Source organism: Oncorhynchus nerka, linkage group LG19 (genome assembly GCF_034236695.1).
Source record: "Oncorhynchus nerka isolate Pitt River linkage group LG19, Oner_Uvic_2.0, whole genome shotgun sequence".
NCBI classification, from domain to species: domain Eukaryota; kingdom Metazoa; phylum Chordata; class Actinopteri; order Salmoniformes; family Salmonidae; genus Oncorhynchus; species Oncorhynchus nerka.
The window spans coordinates 14,949,481-14,961,327 of record NC_088414.1 but is presented as its reverse complement, the minus strand read 5'-3'; positions in this window follow the sequence as shown (position 1 = coordinate 14,961,327).

The following is an 11,847-nucleotide window of genomic DNA, read 5'->3' as shown; positions in this document are numbered from 1 at the left end:
AGAGAGTGGGACACAACCCTGGAAAATCTCCAGCGCACAGGCTTGTGCGTAATGAAGAGAAACCAGAGTTAAATATCTTTAATTACATGTTTCTTTTCATGGGAGAAACATTAACATACATACAGGGAGTCATGCAACAAGGCAATACGTACATGAACTAACACTCATTGACTTGGGGGCAGTTACTGTCTATCATTCAGACGTAGACATATGTGGAAACACTAAGAAATCTAGAAACGAAGAAACAAAGGGCAGGGAGGGAATGAGTTTCAGATGGCTTCTTAAGGGGGGTGGAGGTTCTAAGGAAAGACAACACAACATAATACAACACTACATATACGATATTAACTGTGGTTTATAAATGGGGTGGCATTATGTTGGTAGGTCAAATTGCAGCAATGATCTATTGGGGGAAGAGAAGGGGAGGGGCTGAAAAATAAAATAAAATAAAGTATTTGTGTCTGATGGCTACATTGTTCCATACTGTTGTGCTTTGATCAGTGGTCAGTGGGGGGGGGGTGACTGTGTCCCTGTCTGTGATGTGCTTTCTGAGGGTATTTGAATGACCAGTACTGGCTTGTGTTAGTGTCTGGTGCTGTAAGGAGGTGATTACTTTTTTAAGGTCTTTGTAGTGTTTCAGGGAGTCCCATGAGTAAGGGTTCGTATGGTCAATGGTACAGAGCCCTAGTAGTATGCTCATGGTGGAGAAGTAGAAAGTGTTGAAGATGCTGGCCTTACTGTGTTTTTTCTGTATTTTGGAGATAATGTAGCTAAGGCCCTGCACTGCTACCATGAGTGGGATGTTAGGGATCCCCTTACTCCCTTGTCTAGTGTCTTCCACATAGTCATATTTTTACCTGTTGCTGGCTGCTGCTCCAGAGGAAGTGGAAGATGACCAGATTGATGCATCTGGCTGTATGTTTACAATGATGACAAAACCTAACCTATGTAGGCCAGGATCAGGTATAGGATGGCTTTGATCAGTAATCCCTTCCCAGTCATTGAGAGAGATCTTCCAGCTTTGGTCTCTGGGGCGAGTCCTGCTAAAACAGATGCTCAGAAAGTTAACAGAGCTCTTGATTGGAAAAAAGATGTGCAGGATCTGGTCGACTCGCCAGTTTGGTGTACGCAAACCTCACACTTGGTATCATTCACTATTGTGCCTGTGGTTTTACAGAAGGAGTTGATGGACTGGATGACATTGGGGATAGACTGTGGGTCTGTTGTGACTATCGTGACATCATCCATGTATAACTGTTTTTTTTAGGGTTGTGCCTTGTGCACCTGGTAGGGGGTAGCCTGTGATTAGAGGGTGGTTGTGGATGCTTGCAGGGAGTGGTTATATTGTGATGGTGTAGAATAGGGCCGATAGTGGGCAGCCCTGTCTTACTCCAGCATGAATGGGTATGGGATGGGAGGGGGTGCTGTTGATCAAGACTCTACTGGTGTGGTGTTGGTAGATGATGTATTCCCAGTTTCGGAGACCGAGAGTGTGGTTACTTCTGGCCATTACCCTAAGCATGTATGGGTGGCACACTCTGTTGAAGGCCATGTCAATATTGAATAGACAGAATGTGGATGTCACCATTCGACAGACTGAGCAAACACATCCCTGATGGTGGAGAGGTTGTCAAAAACCGACCTCCCCGGAACACCACGTCTGGTTGGACCCAGCTGCCTGCGGGAGCGACCTTTGTATCCTAGTCATGACTGCTTTCGCTAGTGTCTTGTAGTCTGAGCCAGAGTTTCCGTTTGGAAAATGTGGCACCGGACATTTGACCAGCAGCATTTTAATTTACCGGACATTTGAGAAATGTATAGGACCCATATGCATTGGGTGTGTAACCTGATTAGGATGTCCACCCATGGCGCTCAGAAATCACATTTAGATTACGTTCATTTATATTAACAGAACATGCAAGTTGAGGATGTGGTCCTTCTTACCAAATTCTGATGTGCACTTTGAAGATGTTAAAATAACTGTCCACATTTACTTTTTCCTCAGCCAACGAGACCAGCAATGAACAGCAAGATCACTAGCCTATGTCAATCTACTATCCCCCATAGTAGAAAAGTTGACCTATTCTATTGGTCAGCTTGTGGAGAAAGAAATAGCCTATTCCAAACAGACTCTGGGACATTTGTGGGACTACAGATCCCAAATTCATACAACCAGTAGGCCTAGGCTATATAAAAAAAAAAATCAAAAATAATGAGTCTGATGCAACAGATCAGAACGTTTAGTTTAAAATGTTGATAAACAATTATTTATTGTTATAGCTCAGAAATGCAAACAAGGCAGTAGGCTAGGTGCGACTGTTCGTTCCATAATGCAATTAGTGGGAAAACACTGTAGTCAAAAGCTCACCACACATGCGAGCGGTTTCATGTGACAGAGAAGAAAATATCCATTAGAAATGTAGAAGGTGCAAATAGTCTGGGTAGCCATTTGACTAGGATTGTGCCTTGTGGCTACTGGAAAGTGAAAGAAAGTTGATAGAAAATCATTTCCACCACCGATATGGTCTGGTTTTGGCTAGGCTACTTTGAAGCAAGGTAAGACATGTCTCATAATATGTAGTAAAACTTTCAGGTTTCAAATAATTAAGTACAGTATAATGCATACTACCTCCAGCTCATTGCAAAGTTGTTTGTGACGCACTGATAAAGCCTGCCTTCCGTTGCCTATGCATTTGCTGTTTGAGATGCTGTAGCAGCAGCTCAAAGGCATTGTATCTGTATGCTATGAGCTACATGTGTGATACATAGGATAGGCCTACATAACGAATATACTGCACACATGCGGCAATTTATTTACAGTAAATTATACAAATGAACCTATAGACCGGTAAGCATGACTCGTCAACTGTACACTATTTCCACCGACTACTATTTTCATCAATGAATAGGCTAATGGATTTTTTCTTGCAATTTTATTTATCAACTTTTCTATTTTTTCATCTGCCAAAAGCCAGCTATTCCCGGCTAATGGGAACCCTGGTCTGAGCCCAGGAGACTGATACGGCGCCAGTTCTTGAGCTCAGTAGCTTCTCCCTTTCCCTTGTACAGGAGAGTGGTTGCACTCTCCCACACTGAAGGAGCTAACCTTCAGTGTGGGTGAGTGCAAGCTAGCCATCCCTGTACATGCTACTGTAAACTGTCCCCAGACTGACTTAGAGGTGTTTCCAAAATGCTACGTAAAACTCAGTAGGGAGCCCAACTGGACCTGGTGTCTTACCTTTGTTTAAGGAGTGCACGGCCCGGATGAGCTCATCCAGCGACAGGCCCATTTCCTCCTACAATGTCGTGTTTTGTGGGATTGGCGCTAATGTTGCCGAGGAGTTTGTCATCTGTCGTCTTAGGTGAGTACAATTTAGCGTCTGCTAAATGACTTAAATGTAAATGTAAAGACTGTAATGATGTTATTGATGGCCTGATCGTCAGTAGTGTCTGTTGGTCATCTTTCAATGCATCTATTGTCTGTTTCTTTCATCTGATTTGTTTGAAAAAGTATTTGGTTCATTTCTCTTCCTCTTGTAGGATTTTGCTATTGTGTTTGATTTTCTGCTGTTTCTGCCTGTGTAAGAGTGCGAGTCTGTGTTTGGTGTCTGCTATTTCGTGTGCCAGGTCGTTGGTTGAGTTTGTTCAGTTATTCTCTTTTTACCTTTTGCTATTGATTTGCCTGCCTTGATGTAAAGGTGTTTAGTTCTCCTCTTGACCATTTCCCACCACTCAATGGCGGAGTTCAAAAGGTCAAGGAGAGAGGTCCAGTTCTTCAAATGCGTGATGCATAGGTTGTTGAGTCTGGTGTTCAGTAAAGTGGTGTTCAGTTTCCATAGTGCCTGTCAGTCTGTGTCGCTGGGAGGTGTACAGTCGTACTGAGTTGTCGGTGGTCTGAGAGGAAAGTGGCTGATGTGGTACCTGATGCTGTGGGGGTCTGGTCCAGGAGGAGAAGGTAAATACTGGAGTATGACTGGTTGTCAGAGCTCACCCAGGTGTAGCAAGGCACCAGGTCCTGATCTATTAGCCCTGATCCTTTAGTTGGTACTCATTATAGACTTCTACAGTAAGTCCAGAACAGACTATGGGAGGCGCACAGTACTACATAGAGCCATGACTACATGGAACTCTATTCCACATCAGGCAACTGATGCAAGCAGTAGAATCCAATCTAAAAAACAGATAAAAATACACCTTATGGAACAGCAGGGAATGTGAAGAGAAACCCACACAGGTACAGACACACGCTTATGCACACACACGCTAGCACACGCACTCTACATTTACATTACATTTACATTTAAGTCATTTAGCAGACGCTCTTATCCAGAGCGACTTACAAATTGGTGCGTTCACCTTAAGACATCCAGTGGAACAGCCACTTTACAATAGTGCATCTAAATATTTTAAGGGGGGTGAGAAGGATTACTTTATCCTATCCTAGGTATTCCTGAAAGAGGTGGGGTTTCAGGTGTCTCCGGAAGGTGGTGATTGACTCCGCTGTCCTGGCGTCGTGAGGGAGTTTGTTCCACCATTGGGGGCCAGAGCAGCGAACAGTTTTGACTGGGCTGCGCAGGAACTGTACTTCCTCAGTGGTAGGGAGGCGAGCAGGCCAGAGGTGGATGAACGCAGTGCCCTTGTTTGGGTGTAGGGCCTGATCAGAGCCTGGAGGTACTGAGGTGCCGTTCCCCTCACAGCTCCGTAGGCAAGCACCATGGTCTTGTAGCGGATGCGAGCTTCAACTGGAAGCCAGTGGAGAGAGCGGAGGAGCGGGGTGACGTGAGAGAACTTGGGAAGGTTGAACACCAGACGGGCTGCGGCGTTCTGGATGAGTTGTAGGGGTTTAATGGCACAGGCAGGGAGCCCAGCCAACAGCGAGTTGCAGTAATCCAGACGGGAGATGACAAGTGCCTGGATTAGGACCTGCGCTGCTTCCTGTGTGAGGCAGGGTCGTACTCTGCGGATGTTGTAGAGCATGAACCTACAAGAACGGGCCACCGCCTTGATGTTAGTTGAGAACGACAGGGTGTTGTCCAGGATCACGCCAAGGTTCTTAGCGCTCTGGGAGGAGGACACAATGGAGTTGTCAACCGTGATGGCGAGATCATGGAATGGGCAGTCCTTCCCCGGGAGGAAGAGCAGCTCCGTCTTGCCGAGGTTCAGCTTGAGGTGGTGATCCGTCATCCACACTGATATGTCTGCCAGACATGCAGAGATGCGATTCGCCACCTGGTCATCAGAAGGGGGAAAGGAGAAGATTAATTGTGTGTCGTCTGCATAGCAATGATAGGAGAGACCATGTGAGGTGACTCTACACACACGTACACCGTCATATTGTTGTATGGTGGTATTATACATTTTGTATTGTAGTGTATTGGTGTAATACTATATATGATATATGATGTACTGTTTTATCTTTTGTTTTATGTGTGATGTAAGTGCCTTCATTTGTTTGAACCCCAGGAAGAGTAGCTGCTGCATAGGCGTTGGGTAATGGGGATCCCTAATAAATACAAATACAAACTTTTACAGTTTCCCACAATACACCATCATTAATACTGTAAAACAGATGTATGGTATTTTACTGTGCAGTCTACAGTGTTTTACTGTTGAAATTACAGAATGGTCTTACAGTGTACTGTAAAAACAAATGTATGGTATTTTACTGTGCATTCTAGGGTAATTTGCTGTATTCAGTTCATAGAGTATCATACTGTTGATCAATACAGTACATTACTGATAAAATTACAAAAAAGGCCAACAGTGCACATACACTGCACAGTCTTTCTAATGAGGGGTTTGTAAACAATGGAATACACCTCCTGGAAATAATAACACACAAAGCTGCAGAGTGCCAGCTAGTATTGATGACAAACCACTACAAAAGTTGACAGACAATGGCATATTGAATAACCAACAAATACTGTACGTCTTTATGTAACTTCATACCTTGCCTAGGTGCCTTAGCATCTCATAACAAATATTTGGACAAAAAATATACATTAAATAATTATTCATCTGAACTAGAAGAGAACATTTAGGACTATTGTGGTGTGAATGTCCACACTTCACACTCACACAGCCTCCTGAAACAACTTTGGGGAATGTTTTGGCTCAAATTCAAGATGGCTGCCACTGTTCCAAACGCTAGCCTCATGGAGAGAGAATGGATTACTATGGTAAATAAGCCTATCACTGTCACATGTGTTTCTGAGAGAGCAGTTTGGGAGGAATGTGTATAAAATTCCATCTCTCCCTGGCCGTCGATGACAGTTTCTGACGAGGACCGTTGGCAACGGCAACAAGGGGAATTCATGTGAACGGGACAGGAGGGAGGCCATAAAAAGGCATGTTTAAAATATGTGCTCACATTCTAGCTATGCACAGAGCTAGGGACTAAATTAGTCAAGGCTATTTTCATGTATTTGTATGAGGTCTAAGCACTTTACTGTAGGGGTCCTAGGCATGAATGGTAAAACCAACATTGCAACTGAACATTGATACACTACTGACAAACTTCTCCATAGTACTACTTCACCGGTTTACTAGTTTCCCTCACCCTATCCTAAAGACGACAGAGAGGAAGTAAGATGGATAAATGAGGGTACTTCTACACTCAAAAAACTGCTGGGTTAAAACAACACAGTACTGGGTAAATAGTGGACAGAACACACATTGGATTATTTTTGACTCAGCCAGTTGAGTCACAGTTGGGTTATTGAGCTCATCGAGTCAGATCAGAAGACTGGAGGCGTGGCTTAGTAAAGGTGTGGCTTTCAGATGGTTCCTTTTGGCCACCTGTGAGAGTTAATGTCATTCTGGTTCTTCTGTTCTTTTGTATTGTCTACACCTGTTAAGGTTGAGCACCGACACTTTTGTAGTTTTAACGCTGGGCTGTAAAGTCTCCTGCTTAGGAGATCTGCTTGGTTCTGTTAATGACTGACATTTTTGCTTGTAAATCAATCTGTGGAAATCCGTAGATCCAAATGGCTTGCGTTGAGCGATAGCCCTGGTTCCCACGGACACAGAGCCTGGATGTGGATGTGAAATCTGAAACCACTTGATGCTGGGATGTCCCTCCTACCATTTAATTCGCTCTTCCGACTGTCCATCAACTCCTGGCTGAACCCTACGTCACAGCCACTGACAATCCTTGCATCGTGGCGCAGCAGGAGAGAGTGGTTTCACCTCATTCAGAGATCAATCTATAAACAAAAAACACTTTCTGTTTGTCATAGATGGACTAGATATGAAAGGTGAGTTCCTACAGAGTTCAGGAAGCCAAGCTAGAGCTCTGTGGGATGTTCACAGCGGTGGGGCCAGATGTTTTGATCAAGAGAGACATTTAGAAAATATGCACATTTTCTCTAACACTAAACATACAAATATGTATTTTACAGTTATATAATTGAATAATGATGTAATCAAATCAAAATCAATTCAAATTTTATTTGTCACATACACATGGTTAGCAGATGTTAATGCGAGTGTAGCAAAATGCTTGTGCTTCTAGTTCCGACAATGCAGTAATAACCAACAAGTAATCTAACTAACAATTCCAAAACTACTGCCTTATACACAGTGTAAGGGGATAAAGAATATGTACATAAGGATATATGAATGAGTGATGGTACAGAGCAGCATAGGCAAGATACAGTAGATGGTATCGAGTACAGTATATACATATGAGATGAGTATGTAAACAAAGTGGCATAGTTAAAGTGGCTAGTGATACATGTATTACATAAGGATTCAGTCGATGATATAGAGTACAGTATATACGTATGCATATGAGATGAATAATGTAGGGTAAGTAACATTATATAAGGTAGCATTGTTTAAAGTGGCTAGTGATATATTTACATCATTTCCCATCAATTCCCATTATTAAAGTGGCTGGAGTTGAGTCAGTGTCAGTGTCAGTGTGTTGGCAGCAGCCACTCAATGTTAGTGGTGGCTGTTTAACAGTCTGATGGCCTTGAGATAGAAGCTGTTTTTCAGTCTCTCGGTCCCAGCTTTGATGCACCTGTACTGACCTCGCCTTCTGGATGATAGCGGGGTGAACAGGCAGTGGCTCGGGTGGTTGATGTCCTTGATGATCTTCATGGCCTTCCTGTAACATCGGGTGGTGTAGGTGTCCTGGGGGGCAGGTAGTTTGCCCCCGGTGATGCGTTGTGCAGACCTCACTACCCTCTGGAGAGCCTTACGGTTGAGGGCGGAGCAGTTGCCGTACCAGGCGGTGATACAGCCCGCCAGGATGCTCTTGATTGTGCATCTGTAGAAGTTTGTGAGTGTTTTTGGTGACAAGCTGAATTTCTTCAGCCTCCTGAGGTTGAAGAGGCGCTGCTGCGCCTTCTTCACGATGCTGTCTGTGTGAGTGGACAGTTTGTCTATGATGTGTATGCCGAGGAACTTAAAACTTGCTACCCTCTCCACTACTGTTCCATCGATGTGGATAGGGGGGTGTTCCCTCTGCTGTTTCCTGAAGTCCACAATCATCTCCTTAGTTTTGTTGACGTTGAGTGTGAGGTTATTTTCCTGACACCACACTCCGAGGGCCCTCACCTCCTCCTTGTAGGCCGTCTCGTCGTTGTTGGTAATCAAGCCTACCGCTGTTGTGTCGTCCGCAAACTTGATGATTGAGTTGGAGGCGTGCGTGGCCACGCAGTCGTGGGTGAACAGGGAGTACAGGAGAGGGCTCAGAACGCACCCTTGTGGGGCCCCAGTGTTGAGGATCAGCGGGGAGGAGATGTTGTTGCCTACCCTCACCACCTGGGGGCGGCCCGTCAGGAAGTCCAGTACCCAGTTGCACAGGGCGGGGTCGAGACCCAGGGTCTCGAGCTTGATGACGAGCTTGGAGGGTACTATGGTGTTGAATGCCGAGCTGTAGTCGATGAACAGCATTCTCACATAGGTATTCCTCTTGTCCAGATGGGTTAGGGCAGTGTGCAGTGTGGTTGAGATTGCATCGTCTGTGGACCTATTTGGGCGGTAAGCAAATTGGAGTGGGTCTAGGGTGTCAGGTAGGGTGGAGGTTGATATGGTCCTTGACTAGTCTCTCAAAGCACTTCATGATGACGGAAGTGAGTGCTACGGGGCGGTAGTCGTTTAGCTCAGTTACCTTAGCTTTCTTGGGAACAGGAACAATGGTGGCCCTCTTGAAGCATGTGGGAACAGCAGACTGGTATTCCAACTAATTAATTGTAGTGATGTTACGATTGATACCGGAGCTCCAAGGCATGTGTCGAAATCTCTAAGCAGCTAACTTCGAAGCAGTGTGCCAATGCATGTATCACTTTATCAGAAGTACGTCATCAATGACGTCCGAAGCTTTGTTTGATTGCATGCTTTTTATTGTTGCAAAATGCGAGATTACACTGATTTCAACGTGGTTCCGTTGGTTTCTTTAATTACAAGATGGTTTCAAACACCAACCTCTACTGGACAACGTACTTACAAATATAGTTAGGATTTTGTATATGTAGTTTCACCTGACAGGTAGCTTAGCAGGTACAGGAGGGAACTCAGGGACGTGAGGATATGAGGTCAAATCCTGTCAAAGTCACACTATGGTATTCCAACTGTATATAGGCTATTAAAGCCAACAACTTACCATTGAGCCACGGAGTTCAAATGAAAACAGTGGAGAGAAAAAAACGTCTATCTGATAATCGCACTCAGCTATATATTTCTGACCAGCAGACGTCACTAATGTGCATTGTGAACCGATAATGAAGCGCACTTTTCAGCACAATTTGGTGTAAGCTCCAAAGAGTTCAGAAAGCCTTGGTTTCCCATCACTAATTAATTGTATATTAAAATATGATTTTGATGAAAATGAATTACATTTACTCTCACCGGTGGCCGAATATACCTATCTGAAAGCCACAACCCTAATAGGCCAAGCTTCCTGAAAATAAAGGATTACATTAAAAAGACCCATCCCTGGGTCAACCCCAATAAAACCCCAATAAACCCACAACCCCAACTGATGGTTAAATTAACCCATGTTTGGGTAATCCAAAGGTGTGGCCTATTGGGGGCCTGGCTTTCACCAATATATCCGTGAGAATAAATATCATTCATGTTCATCATTTTGTATACTGCAAACTTCAAATTTCCTTCAATGTTTTTGCACATTACATATTTTAATATACAGTTGAAGTCAGAAGTTTACATACACCTTAGCCAAATACATTTAAACTTGACATTTAATCCTAGTAAAGATTTCCAGTTTTAGGTCAGTTGGGTTCACCACTTTATTTTAAGAATGTGAAATGTCAGAATAATAATAGAGATAATTATTTATTTCAGCTTTTATTTATTTCATCACATTCCCAGTAGGTCAGAAGTTTACATACACTCAATTAGTATTTGGTAGCATTGCCTTTAAATGGTTTAACTTGGGTCAAACGTTTCGGGTAGCCTTCCAAAAGCTTCCCACAATAAGTTGGGTGAATTTTGGCCCATTCCTCCTGACAGAGCTGGTGTAACTGAGTCAGATTTGTAGGCCTCCTTGCTCGTACACGCTTTTTCAGTTCTGCCCACAAATTTTCTATGGGATTGACAGAACGCGTCTCCTTCCTGAGCGGTATGACAGCTGCGTGGTCCCATGGTGTTTATACTTGCGTACTATTGTTTTGTATAGATGAACATGGTACCTTCAGGCATTTGGAAATTGCTCCCAAGGATGAACCAGACTTGTGGAGTAGGCCTACAATTTTTTTTCTGAGCTCTTGGCTCATTTCTTTTGATATTCCCATGATATCAAGCAAAGAGGCACTGAGTTTGAAGGTAGGCCTTGAAATACATCCACAGGTACACCTCCAACTGACTCATATGATATCAATTAGCCTATCAGAAGCTTCTAAAGCCATGACATCATTTTCTGTAATTTTCCAAGCTGTTTAAAGGCACTGTCAACTTAGTGTATGTAAACTTCTGACCGACTGGAAATGTGATACAGAGAATTATAAATTAAATACTCTGTAAACAATTGTTGGAAAAATGAGTTGTGTCATGCACAAAGTAGATGTCCGAACCGACTTGCCAAAACTATAGCTTGTTAACAAGAAATTTGTGGGGTGGTTGACAAACGAGTTTTAATGACTCCAACCCACGTGTATGTAAATTTCCGAATTCAACTGTACATTTAGAAACATTCTTATTTAAATATTGTAACAAAGCTGTAACTATTTCAATATAGGCACTTAAGGAACTCATATTCTTGAGTGTGAGGGTTCAACATTAACATGCATTTACAATATGACAGAACAGATTAACTGGAATGACATTTACTCTCACACCACTAGTACCCCACTAGCTTTAAGCACCAGCTGTCAGAGCAGCTCCCAGATCACTGCACCTGTACATAGCTCATCTGTAAATAGCCCATCCAATCTACCTCCTCCACACACTTTATTTATTTATCTTGCTCCTTTGCACCCCAGTATCTCTACTTGTACATTCATCTTCTGCATATTCTACCATTCCAGTGTTTAATTGCTATATTGTAATTACTTCGCCACCATGGCCTATTTATTGCCTTACCTCTCTTATCCTACCTCATTTGCACATGCTGTACATAGATATTTCTACTGTATTATTGATTGTATGTTTGTTTATTCCATGTGTAACTCTGTGTTGTTGTATGTGTCGAACTGCTTCGCTTTATCTTGGCCAGGTCGCATTTGCAAATGAGAACTTGTTCTCAACTGGCCAACCTGGTTAAATAAAGGTAAAATAAAAAAAATAGTATGTCACACCTCCAGTCTTCTGATCTGACCCAGTGGATAATAGCTCAATAACCCAGCATCAACAACCAATCTTAAAGAAAACAATGGGTTG